This window comes from Hyla sarda, chromosome 1, assembly GCF_029499605.1.
Source record: "Hyla sarda isolate aHylSar1 chromosome 1, aHylSar1.hap1, whole genome shotgun sequence".
Classification (NCBI taxonomy): Eukaryota; Metazoa; Chordata; class Amphibia; order Anura; family Hylidae; genus Hyla; species Hyla sarda.
In genome coordinates, this window is record NC_079189.1 from 524,180,863 (window position 1) to 524,207,564 (window position 26,702).

At 42.0% G+C, this 26,702-nt stretch overlaps 1 protein-coding gene and 1 long non-coding RNA gene across 2 annotated transcripts in view; one reads left to right on the plus strand and one right to left on the minus strand.

Annotated features, from left to right (window-relative positions):
- VCAN (versican) overlaps positions 1-26,702 on the minus strand; it is a 188,050-nt gene that overhangs the window by 88,352 nt on the left and 72,996 nt on the right. The window lies entirely within an intron of this gene.
- LOC130290809 (uncharacterized) overlaps positions 8,600-26,702 on the plus strand; it is a 66,219-nt gene continuing 48,116 nt past the window's right edge. The window contains exon 1 of the long non-coding RNA XR_008847703.1: positions 8,600-8,756. This is a non-coding gene — a long non-coding RNA (uncharacterized LOC130290809). The remainder of the gene's footprint in view (positions 8,757-26,702) is intronic.

The following is a 26,702-nucleotide window of genomic DNA, read 5'->3' on the forward strand; positions in this document are numbered from 1 at the left end:
GGATTGATATGCCTTCTGTAAACTAAAAGATTGATCTTCATGATGAAAAAGACTTGATTGTCTACTTAGAAACCCTTGACATGGTTGCCCAATTACGCCTGATCAATCACAGTTTTGGAGAATGGTAGTACAGTGGCTCAGGGGTTAGCACTCTTGCTTGCGACACTGGGGTCCTGGGTTTAAATCCAACCAAGGTCAACATCTGCATAGAGTTTGTATGTTCTCATTGTGTTTGTGGGGGTTTCCTCCCGCACTTCGTAAAAATACTGATAGGTTCATTTAAAAATATAGAGTGAAACCTTTGAGAAGAACACCAAAAAAATGTTTATATAGTAACACAGTTCACAAGGTTGAAAAAAGACCAGAGTCCATCAAGTTCAATCTATAACCGTAATGAGTCCCTACTGAGTTGATCCAGAGGAAGGCAAAAAAACATCTTAGAGGTAAAAATTCCTTCCCAATTCCAAATATGGCAGTCAGAATAAATTCCCGTCCCTATAAATCTGTCCCTATAAATCTAGTATACATAACCAGCAATGTTATTACTCTCCAGAAATACATCCAGGCCCCTTTTGAACATCTTTTCCAGAGTTCACCATGACCACCACCTCAGGCAGAGAATTCCACAGTCTCACTGCTCTTACAGTAAAGAACCCCCTCTGTGCTGGTGTAGAAACCTTCTTTCCTCTAAACATAGAGATTGTCTCCTTGTTATAGATACAGTCCTGGGTATAAATAGATCATGGGAGAGATCTCTGTACGGTCCCCTGATATATTTATACATTTATTTATTAGGTCTCCCCTAAGCCTTCTTTTTTCTAAACTAAATAACCCTAATTCTGATAATCTTTCTGTGTACTGTAGTCCTCCCATTCCCCGTATTACTCTGGTTGCCCGTCTTTGAACCCTCTCCAGCTCCACTATATCTTTCTTGTACACTGGTGTCCAGTACTGTACACAGTATTCTATGCGTGGTCTGACTGGTGATTTGTGCAGCGGTAGAATTTTTTCTTGTCGGGGGTATCTATGCCCCTATTGATGCACCCCATGATTTTATAAGTCTTGGCAGCAGCAGCCCGACACTGGTCACTACAGCTAAATTTACTGTTAACTAAGACTCCTAAGTCCTTTTCCACGTCAGTCGTCCCAAGTGTTCTCCCATTTAATACATAATCACAGCCCGGATTTTTCCTCCCCATTTGCATTACCTTACATTTATCAGTGTTGAACCTCATCTGCCACTTCCCAGCCCAAACCTCCAACCTATCCAGAGCCATTTGTAACAGTGCACTGTCCTCTATTGTGTTTACCGCTTTACAGAGTTTAGTATCATCTTCAAAGATTGATTAATAAATATATTAAATAGAACAGGACCCAAGATTGACCCCTGTGGTACCCCACTAGTAACAGTCACCCAATCAGAACAAGTACCATTAATAACCACCCTCTGTTTCCTATCACTGAGCCAGTTGCTTACCTACTTGCACACATTCTCCCCCAGCCCAATCCCTCTCATTTTATGCACCAATCTTTTATGTGGCACCGTATCAAATGCCTTGGAAAATTCCAGATATATAACATCCAACGATTCCCCCTGGTCCAGTCTGGAGCTCACCTCCTCATAAAAGCTGATCAGGTTAGTTTGACAGGACCGATCCCTCATAAAGCCATGCTTATATGGGGTGATACATTTATGTCTCTATTTTTGTGGCTTTTATCTGTTTTTTTTACATATTTTAAATTTTTATTTATAGCTTTTTAATGCTTCTTCACTGCCATCCTGTTTTAATAGTTTAAATGCTTTATTTTTGTCATTTATTGCCCCCTTAACATTTTAATTCCACATTGGTTTTCTTTTATTCCTGACCCTTTTATTCCCATAAGGTATATGCCTCTTACAGTGAGAATTTTAAATATTCTTAAAAGTCTCCCATTTAGTGTCAGTATTTTTGTTTTGAGGACATTTTCCCATTTTTATTGTTAAAGGGATACTCCGCCCCTAGACATCTTATCCCCTATCCAAAGGATAGGGGATAAGATGTCTGATCGTGGGGGGCCTACCTCTGGGGACCCCCGCAATCCCCCCTGCAGCAGCCCAGCACCTCAGCAGCCCGGAGCTAAGTTTTCTCCGAGGCTGGTGATGGGTTGTGCAGGGGACGGGGCATAGGGATGTCACGGCCCCGCCCCCTTGTGTCAAAGGCTACTCTGAGTTGATTAAACTATTCCTTCCTAAAGTTCGTTGTTTTTGTGGCTGTCGAGAGGTTCCCTTATAGCAGAACATGTTATAATGTAATATATTATGATCACTATCCCCTAGGTATCCTTCTACCTGCACAGGTCAACAAGAAATCTGGTCTGGATAAGGGGGTGGTCTCATGGAGAGGTCTCATTGAAGATTGTGAGCCCCAATGGGGTCAGGCATTAATCTCTGTACAGTTGTGGAATATGTAAAATAAATAATATAGGCTTGCAATTACAATCTAATAGTTACTATATGGTTTGAAACATTGTTACATCTCTGACCAGCTTAAGCTAGATAAGTCAGTCTGTTTGGACTATGACAAATAAACGGGATACACATTTGACTCTCACAACACAGACAAAAAACTTTATTTCCAGTAACCTAACATGCAGTAAAATGTAGAGGACTAATGATGCTGACAGATGTAAGATATTGGTCTAGCAGCTACCTCCCATGTGGAATTTCTGTCACCAACTGGTTTCCCACAGTCCCTTCCTGAAACACACCACAGACCACCAACCTCACTGACTCTCACACACTCCATTATAACAATGGAAAAAGCCAGCCCTGGTTCCCAAAATAGTCTGCACTGTCTTGCTACTGAAAGTGACAGCTAAAAATAGGCGTGATGACGTCACAAGCTGTCTCCAGCCTATGGAGATCCAGCATTGCAGAATACAGTCAGGATATACAAGTAGCAATATGGTGACATTTTGTGATAAAATTCTGTGTAAACAGATTCCAAAGCTGGGGCTTACAACTCGGCTTCACATGACATGCACAGGTATTCAATAGACATCCTTATCTTTAGAATTTAGATAAGGGGACATTGGTTGACATTGGTTGTCTTATTGCAGCTTTAATGGCCATTGATCTATGCAACAAAAGAGCTAAATCAATAAATGGTGTGCCAAGTGGTGAAAGGATACAATAGCATTGAAGGAAATCTGTAGAGATCTAGCTAAGCTCTTGTTTCTGCCTAGTCGCCAATTTAACCTTGTGAAAACAAGGACAAGTGTAAGTCTATCTATCTATTTATTTATCAATCTATCTACAGTAGTATAAATCTATCTATTAATTTATCAAACTATCTACAGTAGTATAAATCTATCCATTAATTTATCAATCTATCTACAGTAGTATAAATCTATCTATCCATCTATCTATCTACAGTATCCATCTACAGTATCCACCTACAGTTTCTATCTATCTATGTATATCTCATGTATCTATCTCTCATCTATCTGTCCACAGTATCTATCTACAGTATCTATCTATCCATCTATCTATTCATCAATATATCTACAGTAGTATAAATCTATCTATCTATATCTCATGTATCTATCAGTTATATATTTACAGTCTCTCTCTCTCTCTCTTTCTCTCTCTCTCTCTCTCTCTCTCTCTCATGCTGGAAGTTGTAGTATAGCAACAGCTGGAGGCACTCTTGTCATGGTCGCCTCCAAAGATGCGGTGCAAGTGAATCTTGACTTTTGTGACTGGGCATAAAAACTCAAAACCATTGACAAATAGAATTCTAAATATATAAAGCATAAACATTATGCATTTGAATTTAAATCGTCATGACCTTAAGGTTTTCCCTTCTTAAATTGTATTTAGTATGGGTGGACACCACTCATTATGAAGGTTTTGACCCTTACGGACTCTTCCCCTTCTACCCAGAGCCCAGGAATGGATTCCTATATTAGCCGTGTAAGTTAGGTCTGCATCTGAACACAAGGAAGCAGTAGAGATCTTAAAACAGAAGGCTCCTTCTCCATTGTAAAACACCAGAGAGGCCACTTGGCTCTGACTGTACATAGCAATTAACTGTACACTTCCCTGCTGCTGAGGGAACCACATGAATTAAAACAAGCCGGGGAGAAGAAAGACCAATTTAATGTGTTGCAGAGGCAAGGAAGGAGAAGATAGACAGCGCCTCTGTGCAAGAGTCTCCCAGTCCTCCCTAGATATATGTCACATGGCTGATTCATTGACACGGTTACTGATTATATAGGTAGGGAGCCCTCCTTAAAGGGTTAATTCGTAGAAATGCAGGCTTCTCCACATTTCCCTCTCTTTCCCTTCATATCCTTTGTTGTCTGTTAATCTCCTTTCTCCGCAAATCCCAACACACCCTGAGCTCAGGGTTTTGTCTCCCCTGTCTCCCGTTTTGCATCAAGTCGTCCAGTCACATCAATCAAACCCCATTGTATCTCCTGAGCTCTAATTACTTCCTATTAACTGCCGCTGCTAAGTACAATGACACGAGCAGAAAGGGAAGGTTAGCGCCTTCTACGCGGAGATTTGTGAAAACTTGTTAGCGTTACAAATAGAAACATTTATTACGAATGATTGGAAAATGCTTTAAAATTTCAACCAGGTATTGTCACGGCATTTTCAGCAGGATATGACTGAATGGTGCTAAGACATAGATGTAGGTAGGTACGTGTGTATGTGTTCATTTATTTTAGTCTGATATGAAATCATTTCAAATCCCATTATTTCAAAATGACTTGCTACTCTCCGCAAGGGGTACTCTGGTGGAAAACAAATGTTTTCAAATCAACCGATGCCAGAAAGTTAAACAGATTTGTAAATTACTTCTATATAAAAATCCTAACCTTTCCATTACTTATCCGCTGCTGTAGGCTCCAGATTAAGTTGTGTAGTTATTTCCAGTCTGACCACAGTGCTCTCTGCTGACACCTCTGTCCATGTCAGGAAGTGTACAGAGCAGGAGCAAATCCTCATAGAAAACTTCTCCTGCTGTGGACAGTTCCTGACATGGACAGAGGTGTCAGCAGAGAGCACTGTGGCCAGACTGGAAGGAACTACACAACTTAATCTGGAGCCTACAGCAGCGGATAAGTAATGGAAAGGTTAGGATTTTTATATGGAAGTAATTCACAAATCTGTTTAACTTTCTGGCACCGGTTGATTTGAAAATGTTTGTTTCCCACTGGAGTACCCCTTTAAACGAAAATCTGGAAATGTTTTTATAGATCATCACAATCAATTACCAACCTATAACAAAGCGCAATTGTCATGAGATTTTACCCCTAAACATAACACCAGTATGTGAAAAGCGTTTACAATTGTAATACAGCCTTACCTTTAGCTGCTTTATAGCAGTTCTGATCATCCTAAAAATCGCATTTACGATAGGTGTGGCCAGGGGTTGGCAATGCCCAGGGCCGTCATGCCTATCTCCTTCACATGAGATCTGGGACTACTGGCTGTGATTGACACATAGGTCCTCAGCGCATGCGCCCTCCATCTGTTCTATGTGTGCACAGAGAGTAGTCTGAGATACCTCCCACCTCAGCACAGAGAACTTGCTCAGATAAATCACAACACACACGTAGAACAGGGGAAAATTTACAAAAAAAATTTTTGGACACTGCCCATTTATTTTATTTTATTTTTAATTACATTTTTAAAGAAACCATTTTGTAAAGGTTACAATAAATTGAATCAGGAACACAATAGTGTAAGCAGTAGTAAAAAGAAAAAGAAAAAAAGTACAAGGTATTCCTACAATAAAATACATGGCATTTTAAATCTATAATGAACTGCATGAGAGTTATCAAAAGAGCTACTTAAGCAGCACATGGCTCATTCTATATAGGTGACCATTCATCTTCTATACCTGTCGGTTAAACATTCATTTGATCTACAGCTGTGTCTCCTAATTTCCCCAAACACAAGAACGTTCGACATGACTGAATGTTCATGTGTTCTCAGTGGAGAGAGAAGGGGTCATTTCCTATCAGACAGCTCTGTCAGTGGTTAAGCTCTCTGAGAGCAAAGGTATCAGGCATTCGAAATCCAACATGCCCAACATATCTCTTCCCTGATATCATTTGTCATTGGAGAGTCAGGAGGCCCCCCCCCCCATACACTTTAGACAGGTGACCGTCCTGAGGACTGTGGCAGATTTGGCTGATTTTCGACTATAGTTTGTAGGAAGGGAACTTAAAGGGGTACTCCGGTGCTCCAGTGTTCTAACACCACGCCCCCTCTATTCATGTCCATGGGTGGGTGTGTGTTGGCCGACACACCCCCTCCCATAGACATGAATGGAGGGAGCGTGACATGATGGCATGAGGGGGCGTGGCCGTGACGTCACAACCACTGCTGCAGTAACCTGGAGTTCCCCTTTAACTCCTATGGACTTCAAAGAAGAAGGCTACTTACAAGCACATGAACCTCTCCACTGAATTGGGATAGAGGTGCATTTAAGACATATGCTTAGATATTTCAGAAAATTGTATTATTTGAATACCTCTTTATAAGAGTTTACTGCCCACAGGGCCCTTACCGATCAGCAGTAAACAGGGAAGTGAATAGGGCTGAGCAGCTGTACCAGGCCTAGACACATATGCTGGTGAGCCAAATGTGCCTGTAAAAACAAGAGACATTTCTTTTTCCTGGAAAGCCCCTTTAAATAGTCAAACATTTTCTTTTAAACTTCAAAAAATATATGATCTTAAAGGGTCTGTCTTATAAAGACAATGCCTTAACCCCTTCCCGACCCATGGCATACATGTATGTCATGGGTCGGCTCCCATTCTATAATGTGGGGCCACAGCGTGGCCCCTCGTCATAGCGGGTCGGGCCCGGCACCTAGCAACGGCCAGGACCCGTGGCTAATAGCGCGCGGCAGTGATCGCGGTGCCGCGCACTATTAACCCTTTAGACGCGGCGTTCAAAGTTGAATGCCGCGTCTAAAGTGAAAGTAAACTAATGCCGGTTAGCTCAGGGAGCTGCTCGGGATCGCCGCAGCTTACATGACAGCCGGAGGATCCCTACCTGCTTTCATGCTGTCCGATCGCCGAATGACTGCTCAGTGCCTGAGATCCAGGCATGAGCAGTCAAGCGGCAGAATCATTGATCACTGGTTTCCTATGAGAAACCAGTGATCAATGTAAAAGATCAGTGTGTGCAGTGTTATAGGTCCCTATGGGAGCTATAACATTGCAAAAAAAAATGAAAAAAAAGTGAATAAAGATCATTTAACCCCTTCCCTAATAAAAGTTTGAATCACCCCCCTTTTCCTATTTAAAAAAAAAAAACAGTGTACATAAAAATAAACATATGTGGTATCTTCGCGTGCGGAAATATCCGAATTATAAAAATATATCATTAATTAAACCGTACGGTCAATGGCGTACGCGCAAAAAAATTTAAAACTTTTTATATCATGAAAAAATTAATAAAAAGCGATCAAAAAGTCCAATCATTACAAATATGGTACTGCTAAAAACTTCAGATCACGATGCAAAAAATAAGCCCTCATACCGTCCCATACGTAGAAAAATAAAAAAGTTATAGGGGTCAGAAGATGACAATTTTAAACATATAAATTTTCCTGCATGTAGTTATGATTTTTTCCAGAAGTACAATAAAATCAAACCTATATAAGTAGGGAATCATTTTAACTGTATGGACCTACAGAATAAAGAGAAGGTGTCATTTTTACCGAAAAATGTACTGCGTAGAAACTGAAGCCCCCAAAAGTTAAAAAATTGGTTTTTTTCTTCAATTTTGTCACACAATGAAATTTTTTTTTCCGTTTCTCTGTAGATTTTTGGGTAAAATGACTGATGTCATTACAAAGTACAATTGGTGGCGCAAAAAATAAGCCATCATATGGATTTTTAGGTGCAAAATTGAAAGAGTTATGTTTTTTAAAGATAAGGAGGAAAAAACGAAAGTGCAAAAATGGAAAAACCTTGGGTCATGAAGGGGTTAATATACATTCTGTTCCATAAGGCTTTATTTACACAGGAGTGTCTATGTAATTTTGTTCCATTACTTCAACAGTGATGATCCTTTCCTATGGCCAGATAGCTGCATGATATGAGAACTGATCAATTATGCACAAGTTAATCCTATAGACGGCCTAGTTATTGGCAGTGATCGGTCCCATTAACTCCTTAAGGACAAAGGGAAGATTTATCAAAACCTGTCCAGAGGAAAAGTTGCTGAGTTGCCAGTCAGATCGCTTCTTTCCTTTTGCAGTGGCCTTGTTAAAAATGAAAGAAGCGATCTGATTGGTTGCTATGGGCAACACAACAACTTTTCCTCTGTGCAGGTTTTGATAAATCTCCCCCAAAAGAGCATAATTGCACACCCTCAGCCCACTCCCCTTGTATGAAGCACTTTAAGCTCTTCGGGGGAGATTTATCAAAACCTGTCCAGAGGAAAAGTTGTTCAGTTGCCCATAGCAACCAATCAGATCGCTTCTTTCATTTTTAACAAGGCCTCTGGAAAATGAAAGAAGCGATCTGATTGGTTGCTATGGGCAACTGGGCAACTTTTCCTCTGGACAGGTTTTGATAAATCTCCCTCTTCATACCTAGTGAATCCCGGTTGCTATCAGCAGTAAGGATCTACGGCAAATACCTGATATTGCCAATCGGGCCGATGTGTGGCATGGAGATATCGAGTTAATCGGCAATGGATTTTTCCCTTTGAGATGCTACATGGGCCCAGAAGAATGTCTACGGTAGAGCTATTTTCCCATGTTTATTTGGGTGGTTGGTTTAACTATGGTGCATCTTATTTATCAAGAAGGTGCAGCAGGATGATGAATTTTGCGCAGCTCTGCTGTGGTGGGAAAATCTCTTACCACATACACTTTTTCTAGACACTTGTGAGGGAGGGAAGTAGACACTTTCCCGGGTCCTGAATTTGGCAGGTTAGGTGTTTTTACTTAATTTCACAGAGCTGCCGGGACATTATTACTTGCATTGTAGACGCTAAAATCAAATTTGATTGTGGTGTCTAAGGGGTTAAAGCTGGGCATCATCGTGATCAGTGATGTCTGGCATAAGAGATGGGTCCTGGTGGCAGATAGCCGCCAGGACCACCAAGCTATGACCCACACTCAGCTCCTGTGTGTCATAGAAGGGGAGTGAGACGCTGTCGTCCACAAGTGGTTAAAGGATGAATGGTGGAAGGTAGAAATTATTCTCATGCCTACTGGTAGGTGGTGTAGCTTTGTGCCTAAAAAAGTACCTTTGCACTCAAAATAGCGACTTTTGCCAAAAGTCGCATATGATAAATATGTGACCACTGCATAAAGTTCTACGGGTATGCAAAAAGAGTGAAACTGTCTACATCAAAAGACGCATAAAAGTCTCAAAATATGCTGCTTGCACCTGAACTGCGCCAAAATATAGACAAAAAATGCTGCCATGTGGTGGTTTTGCCATGTGCATAAATGTCCAAGCTATTCAAATACTGTATAATGTCATGAAAACACATGGTCAATGGCATAAACGTAAGAAAAAAAATCTATACCAACAATTGCCGATTTTTGGTCACTCCATGTACCAGAAAAAAAAAATTATAAAAAGTGATCAAAAGGTTCTATAAAAACAAAATTGATACCGATAAAAACTACAGAACACTGCGCAAAAAATGAGCCCTCATACAGCCCTGTAAATGGAAAAATAAAAAAGTACAGGGGATAAAAGTGTACAGGGGTCAGAAGCGTACAATTTAAACATGTACATTTTCGTATAAAAAGTCATAATTTTTTAAAAGTAGTAAAATAAAACAAAACCTATATAAATCATCCTAATCGTATAGACCTACAGAATAAAGATAACATGTCATTTTTTTTACCCAAAAATGCATCGCGTAAAAAAAAGAAGCCCCTAAAAGTCACAAAATGGCTTTTTTTCCCCACAAATATTTTTTTTTGTTTCACCATAGCTTTGTTGATAAAATGAGTGATGTCCTTGCAAAGTACAATTGGTTTTGCAAAAATCTGGTGTCTGTAGGTGGACAATTGAAAGCATTATGCCTATTAGAAGGCGAGGAGGGAAAAAAATGGAAGTGCAAAAATAAAAAAACAGCATCCTTAGGGGTTAAAAATTTGGGCAACTCATCACTTACATTATTGTCCTTTTACTGTTTACAGATAAATAGCTTTTTTGTAGCCATTTATAGCAATAGCTGGCCCATTTGCCTCATAACCACCCCGGGTAAAAGGCCTTTGAGACGTGTAGAATCATTCCAGTTTGTATCCCTATTTATTTTAGTGGTATTTTTCTAATGGCGGATCTGATCAGTTACCTACGGTGTCATCAGATCCTTATTGGTAAACAAGGAACCTGGCAGATCTCATTAAAGTAAATGGGATATTTTAGGATCTATTCTGCTCTATTTATATATATATACTAGCTGAATACCCGGCGTTTCCCGGTTTTTTCTTCCTAATCCTTGTTGGGGAGGAAAATAAACAAAGGAGGAAGCTTTTGACTTCATAACCCGTCGTCATATAATGTTGTCATATCCCAACTCCATATCCCATCCTCATATCCCATCCTCATATCCTGACCTCTTATCCCGACCTTCTATCCTGACCTCCTATCCCGTCCTCCTATCTCAACCTCCTATCTCGACCTCCTATCTCGACCTCCTATCCTGACCTCCTATTCTGACCTCCTATTCTGACCTCCTATCCCGTCCTCCTATCTCAACCTCCTATCCTGACCTCCTATCTCGACCTCCTATCCCAGCCTCCTATCTCGACCTCCTATCCCATCCTCCTATCTCGACCTCCTATCTCAACCTCCTATCTTGACCTCCTATCTCGACCTCCTATCACGACCTCCTATCCTGACCTCCTATCCCGTCCTCCTATCTCGACCTCCTATCTCGACCTCCTGTCCCGTCCTCCTATCTCGATCTCGTCCTCCTATCTCGACCTCCTATCTCGACCTCCTATCTCGACTTCCTAACTCGACCTCCCATCCCGACCTCCTATCTCATCCTCCTATCCAGTCCATCTATTCCAGCCTCCTATCTCGACCTCCTATCCCGACCTCCTATCCCGTCCTCCTATCCCGTCCTCCTATCCCATCCTCCTATCCCGTCCTCCTATCCCGACCTCCTATCCTGACCTCCTATCCTGTCCTCCTATCTCGACCTGCTATCCCGACCTCCTATCCCCGTCATCCTATCCCATTGGTAAACAAGGAACCTGGCAGATCTCATTAAAGTAAATGGGATATTTTAGGATCTATTCTGCTCTATTTATATATATATGCTAGCTGAATACCCGGCGTTGCCCGGTTTTTCCTTCCTAATCCTTGTTGGTGAGGAAAATAAACAAAGGAGGAAGCTTTTGACATCATAACCTGTCATCATATAATGTTGTCATATCCCAACCCCATATCCCATCCTCATATCCTGACCTCCTATCCCGACCTTCTATCCTGACCTCCTATCCCGTCCTCATATCCCGTCCTCCTATCTCAACCTCCTATCTCGACCTCCTATCTCGACCTCCTATCCTGACCTCCTATTCTGACCTCCTATTCTGACCTCCTATCCCGTCCTCCTATCTCGACCTCCTATCCTGACCTCCTATCTCGACCTCCTATCCCAGCCTCCTATCTCGACCTCCTATCTCAACCTCCTATCTTGACCTCCTATCTCGACCTCCTATCACGACCTCCTATCCTGACCTCCTATCCCGTCCTCCTATCTCGACCTCCTATCTCGACCTCCTATCCCGTCCTCCTATCACGATCTCGTCCTCCTATCTCGACCTCCTATCTCGACCTCCCATCTCGACTTCCTAACTCGACCTCCCATCCTGACCTCCTATCTCATCCTCCTATCCAGTCCATCTATTCCAGCCTCCTATCTCGACCTCCTATCCCGACCTCCTATCCCGACCTCCTATCCCATCCTCCTATCCCGTCCTCCTATCCCGACCTCCTATCCTGACCTCCTATCCTGTCCTCCTATCTCGACCTGCTATCCCGACCTCCTATCCCCGTCCTCCTATCCCATATTCCTATCCCGACCTGTAATATGTGTACCAGGTATTGAAATATCTCCAGCCGTATGGAAGTTATTTGGGAACATACATTTCCCATTGATTTGCATGGGACTTTAAACAAAAAACCCGACCCTCACAAATGGGAGTAGTTAAGGGTTAAATTAACTATCCTATATTTTAAGTGGACATGTAAGTAACATGTGACCAAGTATTATCTGTTTATTGAGTTTTTTTAAATTTTAAACAAAAAAAATCTATAAAATGAGATAAAAGCATTGTCCACAATTCTTAGCATAAGACAACAACATCGGTTAATCTGTACGTTTTTTGATATGTTCAGTTTGTTAAGCTGTGGCTTTGCTGGGGGAGGGAAGCATGGCTTGTTTACATAGTCTTTTACATGTAAACAGCTCAAACGTATTCTTCCCCATCTCCAGATCAGGATTTCCAACCCTTCAGGGTATATTCACACACAGCAGAATTGTTACACAAATGACTGCTTGTGTCAGTGTTTCCCAACCTGGATGTCTCCAGCTGCTGCAAAACAACAACTCCCAGCATGCCCGTACAGCCTTCAGCTGGAGGTACCCTGGCTGAAAAACACTGGCCTATGTACATAGGGGATTCCAAAATTCCAACTCATCCTATTCAGGAGTACAGAATAGATTTCGAGAAATTTTACAAAAATGTTTTAAAAAAATAATGGCGTCCATCAGGGGCACATGGGCAACAGAAAGCGTTGGATCCTATGTGACCGGATGTGATAAAAATGGCACAAAATGTTTTCATTTATACAACTTTAGCCCCACAATTTTAAGTGGTCGGTGAACGTCTTTATACTTTATTACACGACACATGCTTATGGACCTATATGAATTACAGTAAATGGTGTCTGGCCTTTAACTCTTCTTCTACCACGGCATTCCTGTCTACCTTATGATCATAGGAGGAGACATTATTCTTCCTCAGCTTTGGTGTCTGTCAGGAACAATAAAATGGAGAGTATCACCACATCAGTCATAGTAAGAAACACTCACTTTACAGCTAAACCCAACCCCAGGCTCGGTGTCTGGGGCATTAAAGACGTTGGACGGCTTTGCAATCCACAAGACTGGACCCCCAAGAAGCTGGACTGTTTATTTAGTTATCAGCATCAGAGGCAGAGACTGATGACTGACTAGTGTTAATGATATTACCACTTTATATAGTGCTCTTTTTTGTTGTCTTATACTACTTTTGGCCTTCAACTCTCTGCTGCACATAACAAGGGGGACCTCCACGTCTATTTTCATAGCACCCATGTAGTCATGCTTTTACTTTATGTACCCATTCGTTTACACACACACACACACACACACATTCATACATCCAATATCAAAGAGTTTGGTTTGTGTTGCCTTTCTCAGTCTTAATTTCCACTTGATTTTTAAAGGGATAAAAATGCCCCAAAAATGTCCAAACTACCGCAAGGCAAAACTTGTGACCAGATGTTGGCAGGCAGTCAACAGGGAGTTATAAAATGTAAAACCCACTTGAAGTTTTTGGGTTTGCTTTTTTTTTAACTCACCTAAATAGTCACATAAAGGCCCCAGTGCAATTTATAATAAAAAATAAATAAATAAATAAATAAACATCCTATAAAAATAATACATATAAAGTCCACTAGTGCAATAAACTAGTGAAAAAGTTGAACCAAGTATACCAAAAATACATGTAGCCTGGTCCAAACCAACCCATATATGTGTGCTGTGGAGAGAAGCCTCATGCGTTCCATTTACCAACAGTAATGTGACTCACACAGGGATAATGTTCTGTTAGGGTATGTTCACACGGCAGAATTTCCCCAATTCCGTGAAAATTCCTTGCTTAACAGAATTGCAGAATTGCAAAATTAGACTGGTCTTATATTTCTGCAGAATGCGGAAAGGGGAATTTTCTCAGTCTGAGGGTGCGTTCACAAGTTAGTAGCTAGCAGCGAGTTTGCCGCTGTGGGAAACCTGTTGCGAGTTACGCTACCATTGATTTAAATGGGTCCGCGGACAGTCCGCAATTCAGACACTATTGCGGACTGTTTGTGGTCCTATTCAAATCAATGGTAGTGTAACTCGCAGCAGGTTTCCCGCAGCGTGAAACCCGCTGCTAGTAATAGCGTGTGAACGCACCCTTAATGGGACAAATGGAATCCCATTGAAAGTAATGGGCAGTTAATTCTGGCAGAATTTCCAGCAGAATTCCACACGGAAATACATCTATGTGAACATAACCATATTGTAAATCAGTGATCTTAAATATGTCAGGAAGCCCTGGAACGTTAAAAATTGTAGTGAAGGGGCACGTGACAGGGGAAGTCTTTGTCAGGAAGGATTAGATAAAGGCGAGGGAGGGAGATAGTTGGGAGGTTATGGAAGGGGTTAAAAGGAGCAGGGCAGTAGGAAAGGGGCCAGCCTTCAGGAAGAAGAAGAGAAGAAAAGATGTCTCCCGCCTGCCCGTGTGGTTTATTTTGTTGTCACAGCAGTGGTAGCAGCAAGAGAAGAATTTGGAGGCTAGCTTGGAGAAGTTTAGTGGTTTAATGGTCAGCTGGTTACCCAGCTTGGTGACATTTCTCTGTGGGCATGAGCCCCAGAGAGGGGTTGGACCTCTGAAATGGTGCGCCTTGGCCTGGTGCCTTACAAGTAGGGGTAAAAGTAAGAGGCCCCCTTTAAAGGAATTGATACTGTGGACAGTGAGCGATGGGCCTAAAAGTCTATCTCCTGCTAGTTCTTCTCAGGAAAGGTTTATAAGGTTATAAATGTTAGAATGTTGTATGACGTTCAAATGTGGATATTTATTTTGGTATGTTTAAATATATAAATAAGTGGACAGAAAAGAATTGTCTAACTCACTTGGTAACAAAATATACCAGAAGTTACTGGTGTTGCCTACACCCAAATAGGCCAGAAATTAGTTAAAAAAAGAATAATAATAATAATAATAATAATATGATATATATTTATATATACATACATATATGATATTATTATTTTTGTACTAAATATATAAATAGCTTTGTTAATAAGGTTAGTCTGCTGTGATCAATTTATACACCCAGCAAGTCTTGGTCCTTTTTTTCGGGGGGAAAGGGGTGAGTGTGTTGGGGGAGTAGGGTGGTGTTTAGGCCCACAGCAACTAGACTATCCCCCTAGTCAAGATATTACCGACTGTACGGTAGTTCTGCTTCAGAATATTTTTTTATTTCCAGGCGAATACAGTATTGGCTTACGATTGTACAAATTGACTCTGTTCTTAGTTTATTACATCTTCCTCTTTGACTCATTTTATTTGCTATAAAGTTGCATAAGACAAAGCCAGAATCAGTGGATGATAGGAAGGGTTTTTCCTCCAAAATGACTAAGACATGTCATAATTTCCACAGCGAAGGCCTAGTTTAAGGTCAAACTTTCTTTTTTGTACAGTACAGAGCAGTCCAGAGAGATTGGCAACATACAGTATCTTTTCATAAGCTGTTCTAAATCAGACAATGTATATTCTTCTTTTGCCTTATTTCTGAAATGTATAAATGTTTCTATTGCCTTATGAAATACAATGTACAGTTCGTCTCTCATGTCATTTATATAATATTTTTATTACAATTAATGATGGTATTGTTACAAGACTACTTCTTCCATTCATGTGATCATAGCATACAATGTGGTTCCCAGCTATTTATCCTTGGTTAAAAAAAATGTACTTGCATTTCCCATAAAAGTATACTTTTATTAGGCTTACCACCTTCCTAAGTCCATGGACACCTTTTCCTATTTTATGTTTCCCCCTGGCATGCACTTATATCTTGTCATGCACATAGTGTAGGCCCATGCCTGGTACTGGTTAAGTCATGGTGATCTAATGCATTCTGTACTTTTTTGCTTTTTGATAGCTATTTTGTATGTAGCACTCTAAGGCTAAGTTCACACTGCCTTTGTGCTCCGACCCGTTAAGGGTCTGTTTAGGTAATTTTCTTTTCTTTGAATGGACCCCAAATGAGTTGGAACACAACGGACAGCTCCGGATCCCAACAGATCCCATTGAATGGGGTCTATTGGGTCTCCGGTATTTTAGAGGATTTAAGCAGAGAAAAAAGTATTTTCTTCTTCGCTCAACCCCCACCCTTTCTACAGACTAAGGGACGGAGCTCCCTTTACCAGAGCACACCCAAGATTTCCACTCAAGGGCTATTCCTGCAGGACGCCTGCTAATCGGGCTAACTGCAGAAACTCCATTCCCATGCATTCCTGCAGGACATGAGCCCCGATAAACAGAAAAAGACAAATAATACATTTACATTGGAGCTTAGCTGCAATAACACATACACACTAAGGACAACAGTGGCACTGTTTCTGCAAAATACAGCTGTTCTTTTATAATCATGGATAACCCCTTTAAAGGGGTACTCCAGTGCTTAAACATCTTATCCCCTATCCAAAGGATAGGGGATAAGATGCCTGATCGTGGAGTCCCGCCGCTGGGGACCCCCGTGATCATGCACGCGGCCCCCCGATTGTAATCAGTGCCCGGAGCGTGTTCGCTCCGGGACTGATTACTGGCGACCGCAGGGCCAGTGGCGTGTGACATCACACCTCCACCCCCGTGTGACCTCACGCTCCGCCCCTCAATGCAAGCCGATGGGAGGGGGCGTGATAGCTATCACGCCCCCTCCCGTAGACTTGCATTGAGGGGCGGAGCGTGACGTCACACGGGGGCGGAGGCGTGACGTCACACGCCGCCCGCCCTGCGGTCGACCATAATAAGACCCGGAGCGAACACGCTCCTGGCACTGATTACAAACTGGGTGCCGCGTGCATGATCCCGGGGGTCCCCAGCGGCGGGACTCCCGCGATCAGGCATCTTATCCCCTATCCTTTGGATAGGGGATAAGATGTTTAAGCACCGGAGTACCCCTTTAAGAGCTCGTTCACAGGAGCAGATTTACTTTTAAACTTGCAGTGTGTTTCCCAGGTTCTCTGCTGGCTGTCTGTGGCAAATTTTCGGCAACACAATCTCTGCTGTGGAAAAATTGCCACGGACCCCATTGAAGCAGAAATCCACTGCCGAAAATCTGTCGCGGACAACCCATGGAGAGACTGTCCCCTTTCAAATTTGTAGCTGGAAACATGCTGCAAGTTTAAAAGTAAATCTGCTCCCATGAACAAGCCTTTAAGGGGTTATCCAAGATTAAGAAAAACACAGCTGATTTTTTCAAAAACAGCACCACACCTGTCCTCATGTTTTGTGTGGTAATGCAGCTCAGTTCCATTGAACTGATTAGAGCCAAGTTGTAATACCAAACACAACCTGAGGATAGGTGTGAAATTGTTTTTGGAAGAAATCAGCTCCTTTTTCTATTCCTGGATAACCCACTCAAGGGAAAGTACATTGAAGATGCAACATATATATTAAGAGGTGCAGTCTGTTCAAGCAGTAGCCGTCCACATCTCACAAATAGAAATCTGTGCCAGCTATGAATTGGAGTACATCCCGTCGCATAGAAAATGAATAAATCAGTGACATACATTTGGAACCTGTCGCTCCATTCCAACAGGAGACCTGTGATCAGACCCCATGTGATCAGATCTTCCCTATTCTATGAATAGATAATTACTATGCAAGATAGAAAAACTCCTGTGAGTGATGCACACACATTCACTCGTCTATCTACATGATATAAAAGAAAACTTAAAGGGGTACTCTGCCCCTAGACATCTTATCCCCTATCTAAAGGATAAGGGATAAGATGTCTGATCGTGAGGGTCCCGCCGCTGGGAACCCCCATGATCTCGGCTGCGGCACCTCAGACATCCGGTGCACGGAGCAAACTTCGCTCTGTGCCAGATGACTGGAGATGTGGGGTGGAGGCTGGTGACATCATGATCATGGCTCGCTCATGATGTCACAACCACGCCCCCTCAATGCAAGTCTATGGGAGGAGTCTTGATGGCCATCACGCCCCCTCCCATAGGCTTGCATTGAGGGGGCGTGGCCGCGGCATCACAAGCAGGGCACGGGCATGACGTCACGAATCTCCGATGCTGAACCCGATGCTCTAAACGAACTGTGAGTCTTTGGATAGGGGATAAGATGTCTAGGGGCAGAGTACCCCTTTAAGTCATCAGACCAGGCTGCCTTGTTCCATTGTTCTAGGGTCCAGTTTCAATTCTTACATGGCCATTGCAGGCTCTGCAATGCACTTTGTGTTTTGATACCTTTCTATTATAGTGGGCAGTAACTTTTTCAACAATTGTGGTACAGCAGCTTTCCTGTGGAATGGGATCAGAAAGGCTATCTATGGCACATGCATCAAAGTGCCTGTTACGCCTAGCGCTCCGGGTCCCCGCTCCTCCCCGGAGCGCTCACGGCGTCTTTCTCCCTGCAGCGCCCCGGTCAGTCCCGCTGACCGGGAGCGCTGCACTGTCATGGCCGTTGGGGATGCGATTCGCACAGCGGGACGCGCCCGCTCGCGAATCGCATCCCAGGTCACTTACCCGTCCCGGTCCCCTGCTGTCATGTGCTGGCGCACGCGGCTCCGCTCTCTAGGGCGCGCGCGCGCCAGCTCTCTGAGACTTAAAGGGCCAGTGCACCAATGATTGGTGCCTGGCCCAATTAGCTTAATTGGCTTCCACCTGCTCCCTGGCTATATCTGATCTCCTCCCATGCACTCCCTTGCCGGATCTTGTTGCCTTGTGCCAGTGAAAGCGTTTAGTGTGTCCAAAGCCTGTGTACCTGAACTTCTGCTACCCATCCTGACTACGAACCTTGCCGCCTGCCCCCGACCTTCTGCTACGTCTGACCTTGCCTCTGCCTAGTCCTTCTGTCCCACGCCTTCTCAGCAGTCAGCGAGGTAGAGCCGTTGCTAGTGGATACGACCTGGTTGCTACTGCCGCAGCAAGACCATCCCGCTTTGCGGCGGGCTCTGGTGAAAACCAGTAGCCTCTTAGAACCGGTCCACTAGCACGGTCCACGCCAATCCCTCGCTGACACAGAGGATCCACTACCTGGAAGCCGAATCGTGACAGTGCCCTAGGTGCCCAAGAACCTGTCACCAATTCACTTGTTGTCCTTTGGCTTCCCTTTTTTTTGCTACCAACAGATCAACTTCAATGACTTTTAATTTCCTATTATACTGAATTAGCAATCACCATTATCACATGAATATAAGCATCATTCATCTCTCCTGGTTGTAATGTTATGGCTGATCAGTGTATAGTTACCATTCATTTGAAGTATCTGTTGCAGTTCTTCCCTTTTTAACAGTAAAGAATGATTCTAATTTCCCCTTAGCCATGACAGGGAATTTCACATTAAGAGAAGATTACGTCATGTTGTACAGAATGAGAAACAGAGTAGTATATGGCAGACTATTTTTTGTGTAGCTATGGTTACAAACAATGAAGCGTTGATGCTGCAAAAGTTATTAATAGGGGATATTGAGGGATGGGTCATTGTGAGCCTCATACAAGGGAGTGTTTTAAAGACACAGTAAACAGTGGCAAGACAATATAAGAAGTAAGCTAACTGTGCTTGTAAGAGCTGTAAAAGGATATAATATCTGTCTACATGTTAGCAGATAACTGCAAAGGACTTTACACTACCGAAACATGTAACAGAGAATGTGTCCAAGACTGCCATTAGAGGGGTATAGCCAGTACCTAATTTAGGGGCCCAGACCCCCAGGCCTCAGCCTTTTACTGGCAGCCGTCACTTTAATATGCATTCTGTCTGTGTGCACTCAAATTCTCATATACTGTGACTGTACAGTCACACATCATACCTCTGCTGAGGCCGGTGGCCACTGCCAGTGGTCACCGCAAGGTAGCATAGCAAACGTGCCACGCACAGGCATGTCAGCTATAAACATCATGCCCCTGACGTCAGTTGAGATGCATCGCAGTTCCTGAGATAATGGGAAACGGCATGGTGAAATGGTGAAATGTCACATTACGATGTTGCACTGGGACCTGGGTGGCACAGGAAGCACATGTTTCCATTTTAATGAACAACTTTAAATCTTTTTGGAAACTGGAGAGAAGGGTCAGAAGGTAAAAAAGTGTAATGCTGAGAAAATGAAACTTAGACATTTTGAGAAATGAAACTATGGGATAAAAGATGTGCATTTTACATGACACAAATGAAAGTCAAGGCTCTGGGTTTCCAGGAATTCCAGTTATTCTTCCCCAGATAAACTTTTTTCTTATATGCTTCTTCATGCTTATAGACAAATAGTATTGGAGCATTTTGGGGATTCAAACAAAATGCACACTGCAAAACAGCATTGGGGATAAGTGCGCACTGTCAGAACGATGAGGTGGTGGGTACCATTTAAAAATTGATTGAAAACACGAAACGTGTTTACAGGCCATTTTAGACTATTCATCAGGCCTGAAATCCTCCAATACTTTTTGTGTTCTGTCCACGCCCGCCTAGACTATGGGAAGCCGTAGCAGTCAGAGTTCATCTCTTCAATGATATGCCCATCAAGCACTGTGCGCCACTTTGCACAACTGTGAGTTTGATCCTTCACCCAATCAATAAAGTAGTGGAATCCAGTGCTCTTTCACCTGCTTTTGTATCTTCATGCTCATAGCAGAGCAGTGTGCACAGTACCTATACAGGTCATACAGGGGCCTACCGAGGGGAAAATACTTACATAATACTGCATGTTCTTTTATATGAGATCCGACAGAAAAAGCCCCTGTATGTCTCCATATGAAATTGAAAGCATACGGGGTAAAGTAGGGCTAGATACATCTGTCAGGTTTTCCATATTAAGGTTCTCAGAGTTCGTATGAAGCTGTAATACAGTCAAGTCTTCCTGCTGTAACTAAATGGGTAGGTAAAATGGATGGTAAAACACTCTTCTGGAATACACCATGTATATAGTAGACTGTGGACATGTTACCAATATTTCACAGCACAGACAACTGTTTTTAACTGTTGTTGCATTTATGCAAAGTCCAAGCTATAAAAACGAAACAACAATGATTTATAAGACTTCTTAATAAATCCTATCTGTGTGTGAGGTTATCTGTTGACCTAGCCCCAGTATGATGTATGAAGGACACTGAGACCTACACATGGATGTGCTGGGTACCTGGTCATTTACATGTGCCGCTAAATTGCTTACAATCAATTGCTTGGTAATCATGCGGCACAATTAAGTTGCAACATGTGTGGCCGGCATTATTCATTAAAAACAGTAAATCACCCTAAAAGACTTCATAGATGAAATAGAAATCTCCGGTTGTTCTAGTCAGGGGCTGATTACCCACCTGGGAATACCATCCCTAGACATAAACATGTGCGATCATCAGTTTGGACTGACGGAAAACAGAACAGGAATTAGAGTTTGAGTGACCACTTATCCTATTTTATGGACCTACAAACAAACTCCAGACATTTGGGAGGGGCGCTACACCTACAGGACAAAGAACAGCGCAGCCTGTAGTAGAGCCTCTGATATCATTCACTTAGATAGATGAAGCTGTTTCATAAGCTTCTCAGAAGGTAATGATCATGTGGGCCGGCACCATATACAATACTCAACAACATGGAAATGGAAACAAGTGATAACTTAAATTTCTCTTCCGAGAAATGCAAACATACATTTTAATTTCTATTTTTTATTATTTTTTTTTTATTGACCCCCATAATGGTTCATTCTATATATACCTTTGACCAATGTTACACGAGTGTAAAACAGCTGCATTTTTGCATGTGTTTTATGACTACATGTCCCAACCTGACCATGGGTAGCTCAGGGCGAGACTCATGGCAGTAATTTAGTAACAAAAGTTCAGCCATTTTGAAACTGACCTTCTATATAAATCATGAAATAGCTTCTTAAGCCAATTATTGCCAAAGTATCAGCCAGGTTGTAGCTGACCTACAATTAGCCGTCTACAAACCAGAGGTATCAGCTTTTGAGAAGAAGGAATTACACTATGATGGTCAGCACTAGGTGTGAGATTCTACAGTTCTTTTGGCTTTTTCTCTTTTTGCAGTTATTATTATGTTTTTGACTTTTTCTGTAGAACAATGTAAATTATTGGCAGTTTGTGAAACGTACATCCGCAACCCATTTGGGTTTCATTCTAGACATAGAAGCAATTACAGAAGGCCAAGACTTACAAATGAGATAATAAATGAGGGGGCTATTCTTTGTAATCGGCTGCAGATTTGGTAGACTGCTGCCTGACACAAAGTATATCACATCAAGTATAACATTAAGCAGTTAAAAAGCTTGACAAAAGAACAAAGGAACATGTGTGCAAGTAAGCAGATGTTATATCTAGGGCTAAATCTCATAGTACACTTACGGTGATCACGAAAGACAAAATACCTGATATATAAATTGTATGAAATGTGATCTGCAAATGTCTATTGTATACACCTAATACTTCACCTCGGATTTAGTGCCATGTAGTTTATATAATGTACATTCAATGGTGTTCGTAAAAAAATAAAAAATAGAAAATTTGATGACACATTATTTAAATTAATTTAGAACTTTACAGTTCTTACAGCTCATTTAGAAATAAAGTCAAAAGAATATTCAAATATGTGTTAGATGTGTACCTTTCCCTGCGCCAGTTCCACATCCATCCTCCTCGGTAGCTTCTCTAATTTTCTTGACAACAGCCTTGCACATAGCAGCTCGGTGCTGGGGGTTTACACTTGCTTTGAGTGCTAACCTGTGCCCACCATAGAGGTTTTACCCTTCAATATTGTTCCTTGTTTTGTATATCCTGTTAACAGGACTGTTGTACCTTACCTCTGCATGTGGCTTGACTACTCTTTGCTTGTTGATTTTGTATTAGGTTTGACACATTGCCTGTCTTGACTTTGAGACCGGATCTGCTTTTCCTGGTCAATTGTACTGGTTTTTAGGATGCTTGAATAAAGAATATATCTTCCTCACAGAACTCTATTGCTGCTGGACATCATTATTTGTTACTCTCATTGTACTTTTAGGCCCTGCTCCAGGCCATCCATGCACTCCAGACAGTATGCAAGGGTGAGAGCTGGACTTCTATATTTGACTTTAATTATGCAGCAAGCTGCAAATCTACTGTCTCCTTTCTTCTGGTCCTAGTGGTCTGACTAGGCACACATAAAAGCAGGGTCCTTCCCTCCCTTGATGCACATATGGTTAGCGTACTGTAAGTGCCCATACTGCATACATGCAGCAGCAAGGGATGCTTCAGCCTCCCGCAGCCAGCTCCTTTAAGACACTGTACAAGCTGCCAAGCAAGTCCAAAATGAGTTCCTAAAATGTGAAAGATCTGGAAGGGGTGGAGGTAGGTGTCATCAGCATTACAGTGTATGGGTTGCCATGTTTTATTAGTTTAGGGGCTGGCATTTAAATGGATGGCCTGGGATCTGTAGTCATTTAGGGGTCTTATCTAAGGTCTGTCTTAAATTAGGGGTCAAGTCTGGGGTCTGTATTAATTTAGAGGGTCTGTATTAGTTTATGGGGTTCAGGTCTGGGGTATGTATTAGTTTAGTGAGTCTAGTCCAGATCCATATTAGTGTATCTGGGTCTGGTCTGGGGTCTATATTAATGTATGGGTCTGGTCTGGGGTATGAATTAGTTTATCGGGTAAGGTCTGGGGTTTGTATTAGTTTAGGATTCAAAGGGGGCCAAAGATGTCTCAGAAGCAAACTTTGCAGTCATCAGGAAAAGTCACCATGACAGTTTAGGACGTATAGAGAAGAAAAGGGAAAGCGAACGACTTTGATCAGAGAAGACGTCACCTATGAGTCATCGGATTAGAGGAGCTGTCAGCTCTCCTGACATGTGTTATAGAAAATCCTAGTATTACCCATGAGATCATTTTGAAGAAACTTAAAGGGGTACTCCAGTGTAAATCTTTTTTTTTTTTTATCAACTGGTGCCAAAAAGTTACACAGATTTGTAAATTACTTCTATTAAAAAATCCTAATCCTTCCAGTACTTACACTAAAGTGCTCTTTGCTAACACCTCTGTCCATTTTAGGAACTGTGCAGAGCAGCATATGTTTGCTATGGGGATTTTCTCCTGCTCTGGACAGTTCCTGACATGGACAGAGGTGTCAGCAGAGAACACTGTGGACAGACAGAAAATAAATCCAAAAAGAAAATTATTTCCTCTTTGGTATACAACCGCTAATAAGTACTGGAAGGATTCAGATTTTTTAACAGAAGTAATTTACAAATCTGTTTAACTTTCTGGCACCAGTTGATTTAAAAAAAAGTTTTCCACCAGAGTACCCCTTTAACTTAGAACTCTTTATTGTGATGTTCCTCTGATATTCTTCTCAGAAAGGCATGGATAAGACTTACCCCACATGAAGTTTTTTGTAATGCTAGTAATTGATATTAATGGGAAGGGGTATTCCGGGATACATCACTCCCTCTGTGCCTTGGGTCGACCTCTTCAGTGATCCTCTTCCTGCTTTTTGTGGTTGACTCGTCACACTGTGGCTCAGCTAATGGCCGGCAGCAGCTATGTTCTGCATTGGGCTGTGTTAGGCTGGGAAGCAGTGGGACATATAGAGCCCCGGTACAAGGAACAAAAACTGGAGGCCCTGGGAGAGGGTCGGGAGGTAAGTCCAGTTTGTTTTTTAAATGTCAGAATTCTAAGCAAGTTGAAAAATAAGTTGTATTCCTGAGTACCCATTTAACTATGAAGCTATAGTAAAAAGCCAAAACCATTGAGTTGCACAAATTCTTGTAAGCTACGGCTGTCATTTGATAAACTCAATCAGTAGCCCAACAAAAAGTTTCTCTGTAGCCCAGGCCGACTTGACAACTTGTGTGACCATTTCCCTTGTCTATATGATGTGTCTCTATAGATAACTGTCAGACTGTATAGAGACACAGCCCTCACAAACAACACATTGCCAGAAGAAATAACAGGACCAACAAAATAAATGCTCCAGAATTTGTTACTTTATTAAGAATATAAGGAGTTACTAAAACATGTCATTTCCTTCATAATTGTTGTGAATGCTACCTGTGACTGTGTGTGATCAGGGCTGTATTCTCTTCTATAAATAGTCTGCAGGGAGATAATATAGCCTGCGTTGACCTGAGATATAACCACTGTATGGTCACTGTATGGTGGTATTGGTGCTTGTATAGTTTTAGTGTACACTTTCCCTGATGTGTCATTAGTTTTTTTTCTGTTCTACTTTTATTTTCGTTATTGTGTAGTTTATATATTTAGACATGTTTCACACTAGCATAATATGGATGGATTTTTGTATCCATATTACAGCTGCAAGTCCTGGCCTAACTGTAGGATTACACTAATGTAAAGTAAGCAATGACCAACTCTATCAATATCTGTCATCAGTGCAGTAAAGAGAGAATACAGCTGCCTAGTGATGGCACTTCTTTTTCTTCATCTGAACTGTAGGAATACAGAGGGCCACGCTGAATAGCAACGAGGGCAATATGGGACCAACAGGCCATGGTTTGGGCACACCTGGTCCAAACTGTTTCAAAATTCTATATTGATCACTGTAACATGGGGGTGGATCCACTGTGTCACTTACTGGTTTGGATTTGGGCCAAACTTGGGAGTGGAGTTCCTCAAGTTATTCCGCTCCTGTATGCAGAAACTGGACATCTTCTGCAGAGGAGATACCAGGTCGCTACTGCAAGAGTGGTCCAAAGTGGCAACAGGCCTGGTGGACCAGAATACCCTGGTTCCAAGAACCAGGGTTAAAGGCAGGAGGGGCAAGCTGACACTGTAGGTGGTCATAACGTGGTCAGTGCAAAACTAAAAGTCAGTGCGGAAATTGACAGTGACAACTTCCACGAGAGCTCACAAGCATTGCCTATTATGTAAAAGAAAAGTGCATCATAAAAAATCCCTTTCTTCTTAGTTTCCTAATTATCGAGGCAGGCTCCATGCCACAAAACAATTAACCTAGATTCTAGTTTTATATTAATTTTACAAGCAGATTTTGTAGTTTAAAGTCACATCTGTAGGTGATCTAGACTGAATTATTTACATTAGCTCCCATTACAATGGAATCAGGTTTTGATGAAAATTCAATAAAGCTCAATAAAAAGTAAAACTTTTACTTAAGAGGAATGACATCAAACTATACACACATTAAATAACAGGATAGAGCTGATATTTAGTCAGGAGGCTACTATTCATTCATGCTGTACATTGAGATCAGAAGTGAGTCCATTAATTCTCATACAATAAAGAATAAGAATGAGCGGCCACTCACCGATTGTCATGCATAAAATCTTCAATGCTTTATTATCTTCATATTAAAATCGTAGCCATGATGGCATGGTGTGGAGAGGAAGGACGGGAGAAGATAGCTGTCGCTACTTCGCACACACCTGGCGCTTGACAAGCGCCAGGTGTGCGCAAAGTAGCTACAGCCGTCCTCTCCTGTCCTTCCTCTCCCCACCACTCCATCATGGCTACGATTTTAATATGAAGATAATAAAGCATTGAAGATTTTATGCATGACAATCGGTGAGTGGCCGCTCATTCTTATTCTTTATTGTATGTTGCATAACCAGGATCTTAGGATATTCACCTAGGACCCGTAGTCTCCCGACTAAGAGCAGAGCACCCCCGATTAGCAACCATCATTCTGCCTGTATAT